Here is an 18,842-nt window from a genome sequence, read left to right on the forward strand (position 1 = left end):
ATGTGTCCCTCTTGACCAGACATTTCTAGGCTGCATCCCTCTCATGCTTGTTTCATATAGCCAGTCAGACAGTGCTTCAGAATTCCATAAAGGCTTGCCCTTACAATGGATCTCATGGCCTTGTCTTTTTTCAGGGGAGTACCACTTACTTTTAAATGGGATGGTTCCTGAAAAATCAAAGTGGGGTTTTAACAAACACATATACAGAGTAATCATATATAGCAACCCACCCTTCCACAAATGATTACATACCGTTGTTTCAGAAGATTTCTCTATATTAAAGGGAGCTTCCATGCTATGCCATCTTTCAAGTTCTTCCAGGTGTTGTAGTGATGCAGGTGGCATATTCTCATTGTCAGAATCTGTACTCATGTACCACTTTCTGGGGTTGGCTGGGGTTTTGGCATCCAGGTCCTTTTGGCTTTCCACCTTTGGGGGTCCATCGGTACCAGGGAGCTGGTTTTCCTTGTCCTCCATCTTCTCCAAGCTGCACCAGTCTCTGCAAAGAGTGGCAAGCATGCGCAGAAGGCCCCCAAAACCACCATTGTGGTGTTTCAGCAACCGCTGTCTAGTTTTAGCTCCAGGTGGCCCCCTACAGCCACCCCTGTTCTAGCCAAACCCTACAGGGCCACGGGGTGACAGGTCACTTCAGGAGCCAATCCTGATGCTGCACTCTGGATTGCCGTCCTTGAGCGAAAATCCCCATAGGAAACATCGTTGAGTGAAACCCGGTTCCCCAATTGAAATGCATTGAAGCCGACTCAATGCATTTCAATGGCTTTGCGAAGTCCTTTTTCGCTCCTGTAAAAGTGTCTTAAACTGTTTGAAGCCTGTTTTAAATGCTTGCAATGGTTAGCCCACCTCCTGAAACCTATGCAAACTTATTTTGGTGTTGTTCTGACACTTCGTTAATTTGTGGTGATTTTTTGTTTTTCCCCTCATTGAACTCCATGCATTTCAATGAGGGGAAAAACAAAAAATCACCACAAATTAACGAAGTGTCAGAACAACACCAAAATAAGTTTGCATAGGTTTCAGGGGGTGGGCTAACCATTGCAAGCATTTAAAACAGGTTCCAAACATTGTAAGACACTTTTACAGGAGCGAAAAAGAGGCATCGTTGTGTGAAAATTCCCCATAGGAAACATCCTTGTGTGAGGCGGCAAATTTAACAGAAAAAGGCATCGTTGTGTGAATTCATCGTTGTGTGAGGCACCCGTTGTGCAAGGCACCACTGTACTCCTGTCCATAAATAGCTGTTCTCCTTCAGGTTTTGTGCCAATTTCCTAATTTCCTGGATTCAAAATATGTTTTTTGTTGTTTCACATTGGAAAGCACAGTAGGAGCTTGTTAAGACGCAGAAATTATGTTATGCTGTGTGGAGAAAAGAGACCAAACAACTTCTCAAAACTAACATGATGCTTCATGGAAATGTGTGTCTTCTGGCTCTGGATATTTGAGTAGTTTGGAACACACCTGACCTCAGTTCACGCAAACTCTCCTTTGGATATGGGACATTTTTATAGTGTGGAACACACTGGAACCCCCAGCAAGGTCAAAAAATACCACACGCAAAATCCTGGTGCATGAGGGTTAAGCAGTTCCTTGAATTAATTATGTGTTATGAAGTGAACCTCGGTGTGTGGCAACCTTTCACAGGGTTTCATAAATGCATAGTACTCAGAAGCAGTTTACCAGTCCCTCCTTCTGGTGGCACTCCGGGGCTGCACAGCTTTCTTGAGGCCACAGAAAGTAGCACAAGCTGAATCTTCCCTGGGGAGGCATGGTGGGGAATCAGATGCCTGACTCTGAGGGGACCCAGTCCACTAAGCAGTCCAGTTAGCTAAACAATCCTCATGTGGATGGTGTTACTAACGTAAGAGGGAAAAGCTGTTTTATTTATTACCCTGAAATAGGCCACTAATGATTCCCAATAGCCTGTTTATTATTATATGGGGACAATAAGTTTGTGATGTTGCACAACCATCTGCCCTACTGGGATCACTGAAATGGAAAATATTTGGATTTTAGGTAGATATGAGTACAATTTTGCTAGGAAAGTTGATAGGGATAAAATATGAAGCAGAGATGCCCCCAAAGAAGGAAATAATTGAAATAGTGAAAATAGCTATTGAAAGCTCCATGTTGTGCCAGTCACAGACCCCTCACAAGACATGGCCCTAATGGGCTTTGGGCAGCTTCAGCAACCTATTATTCTGGAGAGAGTTAGGACCTCCCTCTTCCAGATCCAGTAGAAGCGATCAGGTCTCCCCAACCAGTCAGGTCTGACAATTTCCAACTGGGTAAAAATATTTCTGCACGGGGACTGAGGAAACCCAGTCTTGACATGCTTCTGGAAGCAACGCAAGATCATTCTTTTCCTTCTCTCTCAGTTAACTTTTATTAAAATTCAGTGTCTGAAGCAGATTAATTGAAAAGTGAAAGCTTCATCTGGAAGCACCCTAAAGTTGTATGGTGTCCCACAAAGTTTCTGTAACAGTGTGTGATGGCAGGGATCTCATGAAGTATCTGTGTATCAGCACAGACTAGATGATGAAAGGCCTACCACATGTTGTTGTTGTTGTGCAGCCAAGTCAGAAACAATTTATGGCAATCCTAAAAGGGCTTGTTACATACAGCACTGATGTTACCTGTCTGTCATGGGTTTGGAGGGAAAGTTCCATCCTATGGGGAGTGGAAGGCGGGACATCAGGAGGAGGGGCTGTACTGTATATATATGTGGAGCGTGTGTGGAGAAGAGAAGCTGGAGAAGAGCTGAGAGAAGAAGCTTGAGTGGGAGTCTGTGTGTCAGACAGGGTACTACTGTGTGTCAGTCAGTACCAACCTGATAGGTTCAGGTGTCTGTATGGTTAGCCAGAACTGATAGGTTCAGGGTCTGTGCTTCAAGTTAAGTGTTCTGTGTGAACCAAACTGTGTGTATGTATGATTGAGACTAAGCCACGTTACTGTATCTTATTCACTTGATCCTTTTATTTTTCCCTGTGTGTTATTTAAATAAACCTTGTTCTTTTATTTGTTAAAAATCCATTCCTGGTCTGTGTGACTCCTTACAGGGAATGGTTGGTGGCAGCTTAGTGAAACTGTGGCCTATCCCAGTAGGTCTGGGGTTGTCACATTGATTGGTGTCCAGCGGGTGGGATACGACTGGTCCAGTTGTCCAGTGGTACAGCAAAGCCTTGGCAAGTGTGCCCAGAGCAAGGGGGGGTCTAGTCAGGGACAATCTGAGAGCACGTAGGTAATCTTCTAGGTGTACCTCACGGGGAGGTGCGCTAGTAGAAGAACGTGTAACCTCAGATTGGGGACTAGATTAGGGAGCTCTGAGGCAACCTGTTTTGGCGGGAAAAAAGCTGAGGCAAAACTGTGTAGTAGCAGTGATCTAGCCTGCCTGCTGAGAGGCCTAGCAGAGGGGGGTAGACTCTGGCTCGCAACTGTTGCAAGTTAGTGCTGAAGAACAGCAGCAATCTATAGAAAGCTGGTTCTGAGGCAAAAGAAAAAAAAAGTGGTCGCTTTATTTTGAGGCTTGACTTTTGAAAGCAGCCTGTTCTGGGGGGGGGATTATGCCCTTGACTCGAAGCCAAATGGCAGAAATGGGTGAAGTGAAAGACCCCCAGGTTGACCAAGGTTCTGAGGATGAATTTGGCTCAGTGCAAGGTGACAGCACGGGAGAACAGAACCCAGAACTCAGAAAATTGCTCATAGCCCAACAGCATGAACTGAGGATGAGGCAATTTGAAGTGGAGGAAAGATTAGAGAGAGAAAGAAGGGAGGAAAGGGAAAGGCAATTTGAAATGGAGCAAAGGGAAAGAGAGAAACAAAGACAATTTGAATTGGAATTACAGAGAGAGAAAATGGCGTTTGAGTTAAGAAAATTGGAACTGATGAATCAGAACAATAATAACAATAGAGATTCTGAGGGGGGCCAATTGTCTAAGACTGACCTGAAGAAATTCCCTGTATACCACAAGGGAGATTGCCCTGAAGTGTTCTTTTCCCTAGTGGAAAGAGCGTTTGTGGACTTCTCAGTAAGGGAAACTGAGAAGATGACCATCATGCGATCTTTAATCAGTGGCAGCCTTGCAGAAGTCTATGCAGAGATGCCAGAGGAACTGATGAAAGATTTTGCAGAGTTTAAAAAACTGGTGTTTGCCAGACATGGGATAAATGCGGAACAGCTGAGGCAAAGATTCAGGTCAATCACCAAGAAACCAGAGCAGACTTTTACCCAAGTGGGGGCCCAATTGGTGAGGCTGCTAGAGAAATGGCTATCTCAGGAGGGGACAGAGACCTTTCAGCAGCTCAAAGACTTGATAGCGCTGGAACAGTTCTATTCAGTCCTGCATGGGGAACTGAAATTCCAGGTGAGGGAAAGGAAACCGAAATCTGTGGCAGAAGCAGCCGAGATCACAGATTTTATTTCCCAAATAAGAAAGCCCTTGGGTGAGGGGAAATCGATGGGGAAACCTAAAGAAACCTACAGCAAGTACTCTCAGGGACCAGGGAAAAGCCAGCAAGGGGGAGGGGCCCATGGTGAAGGGAAGCCCTCAGACATGAAACCAAGACCTCAGATTTTGGAGGGAAAACCAAAACAAGATGAGAAAGACTCAAAATATAGCAGAAAATGTTATTTCTGTCAGGGAAAGGGCCATCTAATCTCAGAGTGTGAGAAATTAAAGCAGCTAAAAGGAATTGTGCCTCAGGATTCGAGTGGAACCAAGCCAAAAGCTGTGTTCTGTGTCCAGAAAGAGCAAAGCCCCTTGTCACTGAGGGAGCCTGTTGCCATGGCTACTCAATCTGGAACAGTGACATCTGCTGATCAGGCTGAGGAAAATGGTCCTCTTGTGGAGGTCAAGCGCTGCTTGCTTGTGAGAACAGATTCTCAGTTGTTTGAAACAGCAGTGGTGGACGTAGGAATACTTGACCATCAGTATCGGGGGTTGAGGGACACTTGTTCCCAGGTGACCCTGTGCCATCCAGATATTATTCCTAGTGAATATATAATCCCAAATGAGAGCATGAAGGTGGCAGGGATTGAGGGGCAGGTGATCTCACTGCCAGTAGCGGAGGTACCTGTGAACTTTCAAGGCTGGAGGGGAGTTTGGCGGCTAGCGATTTCATCGACTCTGCCAGCAGCCGTGCTCGTGGGAAATGACCTGGCTGAACATGTGAAACGGGTGCTAGTGATTACACGTTCACAAGCCACCACGGGGACAGTTCAGGGGGGTACTGATGAGCCAGAGACGGAAGCAGAGGGGAGTTCAGAAGCTGTGGTGGAAACCTTAACCACAGACAGCCGATTTGGCCAAGAGCAAAAGGCAGACGCCACTCTCCAAAAGTGTTTTGAACAGGTGACTGACGCCCAGCTAACACCTGAAACCCCAGTGAGATTTCTAGAGAAAAAGGGGATTTTGTATAGAGAGACCCTGAGGAATATCTCAAAAGGGGGAGATGGGATCCGAAGTCAGCTAGTGGTACCTGAAAAGTATCGCCCCATGATCTTACAAAGGGGGCACTCTGACCTGTTTGCTGCGCACTTAGGGGTGAACAAAACACAGCAGAGAATCACACAGAATTTTTACTGGCCTGACATAGGGAAGCAGATCAGGGAGTTCTGTAAACAATGTGATGTGTGTCAAAGGCAGGGGAATAGCCGTGACAGGACCAAAGCAAAGTTGTGCCCTTTGCCTGTGATTGACACTCCGTTCAAATGCATAGGGGTGGATATTGTGGGACCTTTGCCCAAGGCCACAAAGAGGGGGAACAGGTTCATTCTCACCATTGTGGACCATGCCACGAGGTACCCTGAAGCCATTCCCTTGACTAACATTGAAACTAACACAGTGGCAGATGCCTTGGTGGGGTATATGTCCAGGATGGGATTTGCCTCTGAAATAATCACAGATTTGGGCGCATCGTTCACATCGAAGCTCATGAAACAGTTATGGCAAATCTGTGGAATTAAGCACAAGGAAACCACTGCCTATCATCCTGAAAGTAATGGATTAACGGAGAAGTTCAATGGGACTTTGATGCGCATGATTAGGGCTTACTTGGCAGAGAATCCAAACAATTGGGACCAGAAGCTGCAATCCCTTTTGTTTGCTTATCGATCAGTGCCACAAGCCAGTACCGGGTTCAGTCCGTTTGAACTTTTGTTTGGGAGAAGGGTGAAAGGGCCCCTTGATTTGATCAAACAAAATTGGGAGCAGATCACCCAGGATGACCCACAAGATGTTGTGACATACATAGACTCTTTAATGAATGACCTAAAGAGAAACCTAGAGCTAGCAGCAGAGACCCTGCAAGCTCAAAAGGTCAGAAAGAAAGCTTGGGATGACCACAAAGCTAGAGAGAGGCACTTTAACCCAGGGGAGGAAGTGCTTTGGCCTAGGCCCTGTGAAGAGAACAAACTGCAGCTGGGTAGCCCAGAAATAAAATACTTGGGTCACATAGTAGGGGGAGGAGTGATAAAACCCCTAGAGGCCAAGATAGAAGCAGTTCGTGATTGGCCCAGACCCAACACCAAGAAAAAGGTCAAATCATTTCTTGGGTTGGTGGGCTACTACAGAAAGTTCATCCCGAGGTTTAGCGAGATTGCGGCTCCGCTGACCGATCTGACGAGGAAGAAGGCTGATGACCGCATCCCGTGGACCAGCGACTGTGAGGAGGCGTTCCAGAGGTTGAAGGAGGCCCTCATCAACTATCCAGTGCTGCGTGCTCCAGACTTCGACCGGGAGTTCATCATCTACACCGATGCGTCTAACAGCGGGGTAGGAGCAGTTCTTTGCCAGGAGGATGAGAATGGTGACCAGCATCCAGTGTCCTACCTGAGTAGGAAACTCCAGAAAGGTGAGAGACATTTGGCAACTGTGGAAAAGGAGTGCCTGGCCATAATCTACGCGATCCAGAAGGCCAAGCCTTACATCTGGGGAAGACATTTTATTCTGTGCACTGACCATTCACCACTGCAATGGTTAAAGACAATGAAAACCCACAATAGTAAACTTATGAGGTGGGCTTTAAACCTGCAGGACTATGACTTTGAAGTGAAGGTGGTCAGAGGGTCAGTGAACTGTGTTGCTGACGCCTTGTCAAGAAGACCTGAAGAATGAAGACGGCGAAAGAAACATGGACTATGTATATATTTTGATGACAAAAAGTCAAATGTGTCTGTTTATTAAACATGTTGGTTTGTATGAATAAAGGTAACTTGATGTATTGTTAATGGTAGATGTTTAAATGCCTAATAGAGTGTAAGTATAAGTAAGTATGGTATTGTATGTTATTATATGACTGTTTTTGTTTGTTTTGGGTCCAGGTTGTTTTTTGGTGAAAAGCACCTTAGCTTTCCCCCTACAAAACAACTTATAAAGAGGGGAGGTGTTACATACAGCACTGATGTTACCTGTCTGTCATGGGTTTGGAGGGAAAGTTCCATCCTATGGGGAGTGGAAGGCGGGACATCAGGAGGAGGGGCTGTACTGTATATATATGTGGAGCGTGTGTGGAGAAGAGAAGCTGGAGAAGAGCTGAGAGAAGAAGCTTGAGTGGGAGTCTGTGTGTCAGACAGGGTACTACTGTGTGTCAGTCAGTACCAACCTGATAGGTTCAGGTGTCTGTATGGTTAGCCAGAACTGATAGGTTCAGGGTCTGTGCTTCAAGTTAAGTGTTCTGTGTGAACCAAACTGTGTGTATGTATGATTGAGACTAAGCCACGTTACTGTATCTTATTCACTTGATCCTTTTATTTTTCCCTGTGTGTTATTTAAATAAACCTTGTTCTTTTATTTGTTAAAAATCCATTCCTGGTCTGTGTGACTCCTTACAGGGAATGGTTGGTGGCAGCTTAGTGAAACTGTGGCCTATCCCAGTAGGTCTGGGGTTGTCACAGGGCTTTCCAAATATGTGAGACGTTTAGGGATTAGTTTTACCAGGGTCATCCCACAATGAGTCTTCATGGCTGAGTGGAGATTTAAGTCCAGATCTTCTACGTCCTACTCCATCACTCCACTCACCGCACCACACTAGTTCTCCTATCACACGAGTCACCGATTACTCTAGACCAGAAGCCTTCACCACTTTTGCCAATGCTTTTGCTGTACGTGCAATAGAGCCTATTCCCAAATAGAAAACAACAGTCTCTTGTTGGAAAGATATAATCTTGCGAGCTTCTCATTAGCACTGGATGTCTATGGGGAGCACGCGCTGTGTCTGCCACTAATAATTTAAAGATTTTTTTCCCTACACCTCAAGAGTCTTTGAAATCGCCCCTTCCTTCTTGTTGCTTCCTTTATTGACCACCTTTTCTCTATCCTTTCTGCTCTCCTACGATTGGCATTCAGAGACGTAGCTCCACACTACATATGCACTTATCCACTATACATGCAAAGGCCATGTACTGTAGGTTTTCATTTCCAAGAAGCATCCAGACCAGCGGTTCCCAACCTTGGGTAAGCCAGGTGCACATGGACTACAACTCCTGTAAACCCTGGCCAGCACAGCTGGTGGTGAAGGCTTCTGGGAGTTGCAGTCCAAGAACACCTGGGTTACCCAATGTTGGGAACCACTCTTCTAGATGTAGGAAGAAGGACATCAAACCGAAAGAGCATTTAGCATGTCTAACCATGTTTATAGGCTTGGGTTGATACAGCCCCTTAGATGAGTGAGAGGGACCTCTCTTAGGGCAAGGAGAGCTTATAGATCTCCCATGTTCTCTGTAGTCACCTTCACTGATACATGGCATACCATTCTAGAGGTTACTTCAGGCCTTAGGAATGGCTGAAAATATGAGGTGCTTCAATAAGAAAGAGGAGGCAGGGAAACCCCTGATGTACAAGCAGATTCTGGCTGATATTTACATCAAGCTAAAAAAGAACAACAAACGCTAGAGCAGTGCTTCCCTGCCTTGAGTTCCCAAATGTTCTGGGACTACAACTCCCAGAAATCCTGGCCAACACAGTTAGTGGTGAAGGCTTCTGGGAGTTTTAGTCCAGGAACACCTGGGTTACCCAATGTTGGGAACCACTCTTCTAGATGTAGGAAGAAGGACATCAAACCGAAAGAGCATTTAGCATGTCTAACCATGTTTATAGGCTTGGGTTGATACAGCCCCTTAGATGAGTGAGAGGGACCTCTCTTAGGGCAAGGAGAGCTTATAGATCTCCCATGTTCTCTGTAGTCACCTTCACTGATACATGGCATACCATTCTAGAGGTTACTTCAGGCCTTAGGAATGGCTGAAAATATGAGGTGCTTCAATAAGAAAGAGGAGGCAGGGAAACCCCTGATGTACAAGCAGATTCTGGCTGATATTTACATCAAGCTAAAAAAGAACAACAAACGCTAGAGCAGTGCTTCCCTGCCATGAGTTCCCAAATGTTCTGGGACTACAACTCCCAGAAATCCTGGCCAACACAGTTAGTGGTGAAGGCTTCTGGGAGTTTTAGTCCAGGAACACCTGGGGAACCAAGGTTGGGAACCACTGCATTAGAGGAACTATGGTTATGCTTGCTTGGGTTAATGACTGTTTTCTAACGGCGATGGACTATGAAATAGATACTGTACTATTGTGGCATACCGTACACAATGTCCCAGACTGTGTTTCTGTTTGGGAGATTAGATTGCCCTAGACTGTGCCCTACTCCAGCTCAGATTGCTTCCCTTCACAGACATGATTTTTTTAAAAAAAGAATTAATCAAAGGAGGCTCTTGAGAGTCCCCTGAACTGCAAGGAGAACAAACCTATCCATTCTAAAGGAAATCAACCCTGAGTGCTCACTGGAAGGACAGATGCTGAAGCTGAGGCTCCAGTACTTTGGCCATCTCATGAGAAGAGAAGACTCCTTGGAAAAGACCCTGATGTTGGGAAAGTGTGAAGGCAAGAGGAGAGGGGGACGACAGAGGACGAGGTGGCTGGACAGTGTCATCGAAGCAATGAACATGAATTTGACACAACTCAGGGAGGCAGTGGAAGACAGAAGGGCCTGGCATGCCCTGGTCCATGGGGTCACGAAGAGTCGGACACGACTAAACGAACAAAAGTTGCTTAGTTTCTTTTCATCTAAAAGGATTGTACATAAAATAAGACACACACGCAAACACATATGCACGTTGTTCTCAAAATAAAATATTATTGGAGAAAGAAAGATTTAACAAAGAAAAGAAAATGCTTACTAACCTGCGAGCTGATTTTTCAGCAGCTTTGGAATCACTATGACCTGGATACAAAAAAAAAAATGTTCCAGTCAGCACTTCTGCTCCATATGGATTCAATTTTTTTGCATTTCCTTTTAAAACAGCTCATTCTTCATTTGAAATGTTCAGTAACTCATTCCACAGATGACAGAAATAAGGGAAGAACAAAAAGGTAGATAAAACGGCTCTGTTTTCCTGTAGCCTCTGCTGCCAAGAGCAGGTGTGCAGGTGTGCATGTATGTTTGTGAGGGGGGCACCGCCAGTGCTCTGAGTGGGCTGTGCATACTTGCTCTGCAGCTCCTGAGGAGCCCCGGAGAACTATCATTTCACAGGAAGGAAAGGAGGAGGGGAAACTGGTGTCTGTGGAAGAAGTAGTGGATAGAAGGCACCTGTGGAGGAGGAAACAGTGGCATGAGTAAAGCGAGGAGAATAGGAACAGTCATGGGCTTCTGGAGACCCAGAGGAAGGTGAGGAAACATTGGAGAAAAAAGGGATGTGGGGGAAGCAGAAGAAGCCTGAGACCCCCTGTTTTGTCCTTCTAGAGAGATAGATAGTCGTTGGGAACCAGTGTCCTGGAAAGACGTCTCTGGACACCACCTGGTAGGCAGAGAAAGGGTCCATGGTTAAGCCTATCCCTCTGTGGAGGAGCCACTGAAAAGATTCCGTAGCTGACCAAGCCTTGATGTCTGTGCAGGCCAACCACATCCACCCGCCACCCACCCCCAGTGGCAGTGCTGGGGGCACAAGCACCAGCATGAAAGGCGGAGGAGGCTTTGGGAGGAGCAGAGAAGCTCACCCAGGTACCCTCAGCAGGATGTACCAGCTATCCTTGAGAGGACTGCAGCCAGGTTTGGGACGTATTCTTCCCTCCTGTTTCTCAGTACCGGGACAGCTGGGGGTTAACCATGAGGTTAACTGTGGTCCCTTCCCAAGAGACAAGACCTGGAGAATCAGTGCAGGGAACTCAATCCCCCATGAACCCTGATCACACTCATAACCTCAAGCCACTGGAGTTCTTGCCAGGGGATCCGGCAGCCACTGGTGCCACCAGTGGCGGGGCTGGTGGCCCTCACTATGTTTAACTCCTTCCTGTGCTACCAAATCTATAACGGCTCTTTGATTGTATTTACTAACCATTTATTTTTATGTTATTATCAGATGTGTAGCCCATTCTTCCTCCACATTGCTTGGCATGGTACACATTGCAGGCTATCTCACCGCCTCTTCATTAGCTTCACTGCCAGATGCTCCCTTTATGAGAGATTGCCTGAGTTGCTTTAATATCACGGAACATTCATCAGTATTCCAGTTCTTGACATAAGCCTTATGTTTGCTCTCTTAGGGTTGAACGCCAACCATTCAAACCCCTGCAATTCCTCCGTGGCAGAAAGAAATCATGCTGAGCAAGGTTTCCTTTATGTCGCAAATCAAGTTGCTTTATTAAAATAACAGTGCAAACAGACATTAGCGGTGTCAGAAAGAGTAGAATGGTGCTGTGCCAATGCTTTTGCTGTAAGTGCAATAGAGCCTATTCCCAAATAGAAAACAACAGTGTCTCTTGTTGGAAAGATATAATCTTGCAAGCTTCGCATTATCACTGGGTGTCTATAGGGAGCATGCGCTGTGTCTGCCGCTAATTAAAGATTTTTTTTCTGCACCTCAAGAGTCTTTGAAATCACCCCTTCCTTCTTGTTGCTTCCTTTATTGACTACCTTTTCTCTATCCTTTCTGCTCTCCTACGACTGGCATGCAGAGACGTAGCTCCACACTACATATACGCTTCTCCACTCTACATGCAAAGGCCATGTACTGTAGGTTTTCATTTCCAAGAAGCATCCAGACCAGTGGTTCCCAATCTTTGGTAACCCAGGTGCGCTTGGACTACAACTCCTGTAAACCCTGGCCAGCACAGCTGGTGGTGAAGGCTTCTGGGAGTTGCAGTCCAAGAACACGTGGGTTATCCATGGTTGAAAACCACCAGGGATAGGGACTCAGATCATGGGACTCCCTGTCAAGTCGGGCTTAAGTTGCTCCCGTGACTTGACTTAGACTTGACTCAGGTTTTTCCCCCAATGGCTTGGACATGACTCGTGACTTGGAACCCACCCACCCCTCCCTTTTTTTCTGAGGGAAAAAAACCCTTGTTTTTAATAGCGACTCAGACTAAGGACTTGGTACCAAAGACTTGGACTTGGGACTCAGAGCCAAAGACCTGCCAACCTCTCTGAGAACCACTGATCTTCCTTTTTCCAATGGAAGGGTTGAGACTGGGCAGATCTCTGTGCGCTTTCCTCTGGACTGAAAAGCAAAGAACCAATTTCAAAAACATTCCAATGTCTGTTAGGTTCCCGGATCAATCTTGTTTGGTTGTAGTGACGCACCCGGGCTGGGAGAACTGTTGGTGCTTTGGGAATTTTATTGCCAGGTGTATACAGCTCAGCTTCTTCCTTTTCCAAATATCCACCTACCACCTGCTTGACAGTCTGTTCAGGTACAAGCATTTGGTCTTCCTCGTTGCAGTTCAGTTCGTATGCGATGTACTTGTCCTTAAAGTTGTCTCTGCCCGATATGTTCTCATAGGTGTGGTATGTATTGTATATCATAGGCATGCCCAGGTCAGAGTGTCCTCTTGGTATACTCCTTGATAAGAACACTATTCAGCTTTGCCCAGGATAAAAACTGCTAGTCCTAATGCCATAATTAAAGCTAGTTCTCACTCTCTGGCCCCCTCTTTTTCTTCCTGCTGGTCTTTCTCTCCTTCTGTCTTGGTAACTCTTCAGTCTGCACTGCCTTCACCTGAGTTAGAAATCCCTCTGCTTGCCACTCCATTTGGACGAAGGGAGTGACCACATTACCAAAAACTGCAAAAATACTACAGGTTTTAGGTGGGCCGATTCAGGATTTTTTCCCTTTGATCAGACGATGCAAAGGGAAAAGCAGATCAGCTGGGAGTCCCCCCCCTCCCTAATTGGTAAATTTTCCAGGGAAACTTCTATTTTTTTATAAAATTTTGAATCCTTTCAGATTGATTCGAGCATGTGTCTGCTTAAATTGATGCAGAAAGGGAAGAGGAGGTGTGCATACAATCACACTCAAAGCACCTTCTCACCTTTCCTCTCAGTTCTATCATATTGCCATGCTCCATGTTTTTATTTTCTTCTACACTTTTAACTGTATTTATTGTATTATAATTTTGTTCTAACTATGATTTTAAAATTTCACCCCTATGCATTAATGTCGCTATTTGCTATCAATCAATCAATCAATCAATCAATCAGTCAGTCAGTCAGTCAGTCAGTCAGTCAGTCAATCAATCAAATAGATAGATAGATAGACAGACAGACAGACAGACACACACACACACACACACACACACACACACACACACACACACACACAGAGGGTAGTGCCAGGACACATTCTGCCCGGCAAAGCCTCTCTCCCAACACTCTTCTCTCTTTTTAAGGCTCTTCTCCTGGACAATACTCCTGTTATAGTATTTATTTTATTTTTCATTTTTTTAAACAGCTTAACAAGTAAAAGTCGGGTGGAAACAGGAATAAAGCTTGTCTCATTGCTAATTAATATACTTCTTTGAACAGCACCACCTGCAGGGCTGTAAGTAGAACTCCTAGCAGTTAGATATAAGTGTGGCTACTTCAAATGAGGGATGTGGTGGTGCTGTGAGTTAAAACACAGAAGCCTCTGTGCTGCAAGGTCAGAAGACCAGCAGTCGTAAGATCGAATCCACGCGACGGAGTGAGCTCCTGTCGCTTGTCCCAGCTCCTGCCAACCTAGCAGTTCGAAAACATGTGAAATGTGAGTAGATAAATAGGTACCACCTCAGTGGGAAGGTAATGGCATTCCGTGTCTACTTGCGCTGGCCACATGACCATGGAAACTCTCTACAGACAAACACTGGCACTATGGCTTGGAAACGGGGATGAGCACCGCTCCCTAGATTCGGACACGACTGGACTAAATGTCAAGGGGAACCTTTACCTTTACCTTACTTCAATTGAACAGACCCTAATTCCATGGTGCGATTTCACACAAGTGAATGTGCTGTGTAATTGCACCTTTGCTGTGTAGTTGCACCCTTAGTCCGCTTCACAAACTACACAAACAAGGCAAAAGTCATGAAGTCACTGCAAGATCTGCCTTCCATTGAGTACGAAGGGAAAAAAAGATTTAGATCTCCCATGAGCAATGGAGGCATTATGAATGAGACAAGAATTAAAACTTATTTACTTCACTACTGAAGGGGAAATAAATCCTTTATTATCAAGGCTATCTATTCAAACAATGGGTAAAACATAACTAAAAATATGCTGATGACACACGAGTCTTTCTCTCCTTTTCATCATCATCCGTGCATAAGCTGTGCAGACCCTGGAACAGTGCCTGATTGCAGTTCTGAACAGGACAAGGGCTAACAGATTGACGCGGAACCCTAACAAGACAGACATCTTGCTACTGGGTGGGAACCTGGATCGACTAGGAGAACTTTGACCTGATCTAGATAGGGTCACACTCCACCTGAAGGATCAGGTTCATAATCTTGGTGTGCTTTGGGACCCAGCCGTCTCTGAAAAATCAGCTCTCAGTCCTGGTCTGCCTTCTCTCAACTGAGGCCGATTGCACACCTCCATCCCTATCTTTACGGAGAGTCCATAATAGCATTGCTCAAAAATAGACTATTGCAATGCTCTCTACGTGGGGCTCCCCTTGAAGGTGGTTAGGAAGCTTCAGCAAGTGCAAAATGCAGCAGCAAGCTGGTATCAGGAATATCAAAATACAATCATATTTCATTTGTCCTGCCATTTTTGCACCGGTTGCCCATGTGCTCCTCCTGGGCCAGGTTCGAGGTGCTAATGGTGGCATTTACAGCTCTAAACAGTTTGAGACCTTGCTACATCAGAGCACTTTCCCCTCAGACTTACCTCCTGTCCCACCTGTACTTCCCAAGCAATTATGCTATGAGTGGCTACTTTAAGGGAGGCCCAGGAATTCACTGCTATGAACTGGGCCTTCTCAGTGGTGGTTGTCATGCTATGGAACGCTTTTCCTGTGGATGTACCTCAGGCCCCAACCCTCCTTGGCTTCAGGGGGGAAAGTAGAGGCCCGGCTCTTTCCCTAGACTTTTCATACTCCTGCCCCTGTTCAACTTAATTATTTTTTATTTCTTTGTTTAGTCTCTAATTTTTGTTGACTCAAGTTAATTTCGTCTTTCATCATTGTGTATCATATTATAGATATAATTTAAGGTGGGTTTTTGTCTGCTCTCTTGTTTAATGTCTTAATGGTTGTTTAGTAGTTTATGTTGTTGATGCTCTTACTGTAAGCCAACCCGAAGTACTGTAGTGGCCTGGCCACTAGATGAGCAGGGTAAACACTGAATAAAATAAGTTAAAAAAATAAATAAAAACAAAAACAGTTGTCATTCATTCAGGCTTTACAACAAACAGAAGAACATAATGAAGAGCTAGATCTGCCATATCCAAGGAATGATGATGAAACAGGGGAACAAGGAGATGAAGATAGTCTGTGTATCAGAAACATATGGGAAATTGTAACAAACAAAAGCAATATAGTTAAATTTAAGTGGAGACTGCCATCAAATCTCTTAAGACCTGATAAGGTGCTACCATCTCTTTGAAGACCCATCATCTGAGGGTATAGTTAATGCCACAAGAGACTGCATTTAAACTTAGGTGGCTTTGACTAACCCAGATATGCCTACAAAAAACCCACTTCATATCAATGATATGGGTAAGAGCATTATAATTAATACATCTAAGTAAAAACACCATTCACCCTTAGTTGCTTCATTATGGTACTACATCATAGAGCCAGTAGTGCAGATTTTACTCCTTAACCCAACAATGGCTTTTAATGTTGCCTGTTATTATTTAAATTTTTAAGTTGGCTATTACAGTTTCAGCTTGTTGTAGTCCTTGTTATGAGATAACAACAAGTACAAAAGAAATTCTGACTCAAAATAAGAGATAAAAGGAAATGTGACTTAGGAAAAACGGCAATAAAATATGAAGATGCTTGGAGGAAAACTCAGAATTTGAACTACAAATGGGGAACTTGAAAATGCTATCACTAAATGCTGATGGTCAAGAAACAACAATTAAGAGATAAAGGTTTATGAAAGCCTTCAAACCAATCTACTATAATATTCCTGCAGGAGACCCACCAAAATAAAAAAGCTAGTAATGCCTTTCTCATCCCATCCCTGTCCAATTTTTTGTTGGGTGTGTGTGTTATGCATATCCTGAAGCATGACTATTATTATTGCAAACTGAAACTTATAAAAGTGGAATATACAATGAAAGATTCAAGAGGAAGGTTTTTTTTCCCCGAGGAAAAACAGGCAACATAAAATTGACACAAGCTACATGTTCTGACACATATACACCCCAAAATCAATATCAGTTTCCACAAAAGTTAACTAGAGAAACAAAGGCCATTCACTCATGGGAACATAATTCTTAGAGGTAACATAAATCAGCAATGCATACAAACTTTGACAGATCAGCCTTGCACTCTAACAGTATTGATTAGTAAAAATCATATATTAATGCGAGATGTTGATTTAATTCCTACGGAGAAGGGGAGATGCTTACAAGATGAGAATATACATACTATTCAGTGAGAAATAATCCATGTTCACACATTGATTTGTTTTATGTTTTTAAATTAATCATACATCAAATAAAAGATGTTCAGATTTATACTAATTTACATACCAACAACGCTCGATTTACCTGGGAAGGACAATCACGGCATTAAAAAAAACAGAATCTGCAAACCAAGCTGAGTATTGTTTACAAATTAACAATTTGCAGAATCACTTAAGAAAAATACACAAGAAATTTACATGATTAACACAACACGAAGTAGAACGCCAGCTCTCCTCTGGGACACATTAAAAACTATCTTGAGAGAACTAATAATAAAAGAGAGCCCAATTGTAAAGAAAAGAAAGGAAAATAAAATAAAAGTGAAATGACATTAAGCAGTAATCTCAAAATCACAAACTAACCCATAAAGAGGATATCCACTTACAATTCAACAAAAAGAAATTGGAACTCAAAGCATTATACATTGATTCCATTCAAACATCTCTGAGAAAAAATACTAATAATTCAGAGATAAAAACTTTTAATGAATAAAATAAATTAAATTACTGTAATTAATTCCATGAAGGGTGAAACCTTAACATGTATGATGGAAATTAACGAAAAGACTAGGACATACTGTGGACAAATGAACAAAACCCTAACCAATGAATTTTTGAAGACTAACTGAACATTACACCTCTACAAGAGGCACAGAGAAAAGAATAAAACAAGACAATAATGAAAACAGAAGGAAGTCATAACATACCTTTAAAAATAGCAGATCTCCTGGCAAAGATGGATTTTCAGCTGAATTTTCTGAAATGACAGAAAATATATTAGTAACACAGCTTAAAACTTGTTTATTAAATTTGGCAAAGTGGAGAAAAATCAAAAAAAGCTGGCTTGAAATACAAATAGCAGCTATTCTAAAACCAGGTGGAAATGATATACAGTAGTGGCACTCTGTAAGGTGATAAGCCTTGACAAAATGTGTGTGTTTAGCTATCATTGATGGAAAAATGAAAAAATAATATTTTCATCAATAACAGCTAAACACATAAATAAAATCATAACAAACTCCATTTATAAAGGCAAAACTGGATTCATGCCATCAGTACGAGTAAGTATTATACACGATTGCAATAATAATAAAAAATGTGCTGAACTGGTAGGTCCCAGATACACTCAAAATGTTTCACCACGTGGAATGCCCCAATCTTTATGAACTTCTTAGGAAAACATCCTATGGATATAGCTTTATCTAGTTCCCCACTATGCTGTGTAGCATAGGTGAATGAATATAAATGGACATGACTCAGGACTAATAAAATTAAGCTGACAGATTGGACAAGGCTGCCCGCTCTCAATTGCTGCTATTTTTCGACAGAGGTAGAGTGCCTTGCAGAGCTTATCAGATGAAACACAAGAGAGTAAAATAAGATTGTACACAAACAACATACTGTTTTATTCAGCATACTCAATGACAGCTTTGTTTTTGTTGTTATGTGTCATCAAGTCACCTCTGACTCATGGAGACCCAAAGGATCACAATCTCTGAAATGTTCTGTCCTCAACAGCCCTGCTCAGCTCTCGTAAAGCGTGTGGCTTCCTTTAGGGAGTCAACTCATCTCATATTTGGTCTTCTGCTTTTCCTACTGCTTTTAGCCTTTCCCATCACAATTGTCTTTTCCAGAGAATCTTGTTTTCTCATGATGTGCCCAAAGTAGGACCGCCTCTGGGGAAAAAAAAGACAAAAACATTTGGCAGCTGTGACAGAGAGAGAAATATTAAGGAGACAGAAGGAAAGGAGCCGTCCCCTCATATTATGGATACCAGAGAGAAAGAGGGACTGGCAATAGAAGTGACAGAAGGAGTGAGGGATCTAAGCATAGAGAAAAAGAAAGAGGCGGAGCTAAAAGGAAAAATGGGGGAGTAGAGGTCTTCTTGGCATCAGGGGAGAAGGAGACGGATGAGATAGAGCAGTTATCGGTATGGGAG

General features: G+C 43.7%; 1 long non-coding RNA gene across 1 annotated transcript; it reads right to left on the reverse strand.

Moving 5' to 3' along the window:
• Positions 1 to 365: 365 nt before the first annotated feature.
• LOC140707539 (uncharacterized) lies at positions 366 to 18,842 on the reverse strand. The gene is made up of 4 exons (XR_013542538.1): positions 18,365 to 18,842; positions 17,611 to 17,660; positions 10,196 to 10,235; positions 366 to 499 (listed from the first exon to the last, which is right to left on the reverse strand). It is a non-coding gene; the product is annotated as an uncharacterized LOC140707539 (long non-coding RNA).

The sequence above is a fragment of the Pogona vitticeps genome, chromosome 1 (genome assembly GCF_051106095.1).
Source record: "Pogona vitticeps strain Pit_001003342236 chromosome 1, PviZW2.1, whole genome shotgun sequence".
NCBI lineage: Eukaryota > Metazoa > Chordata > Lepidosauria > Squamata > Agamidae > Pogona > Pogona vitticeps.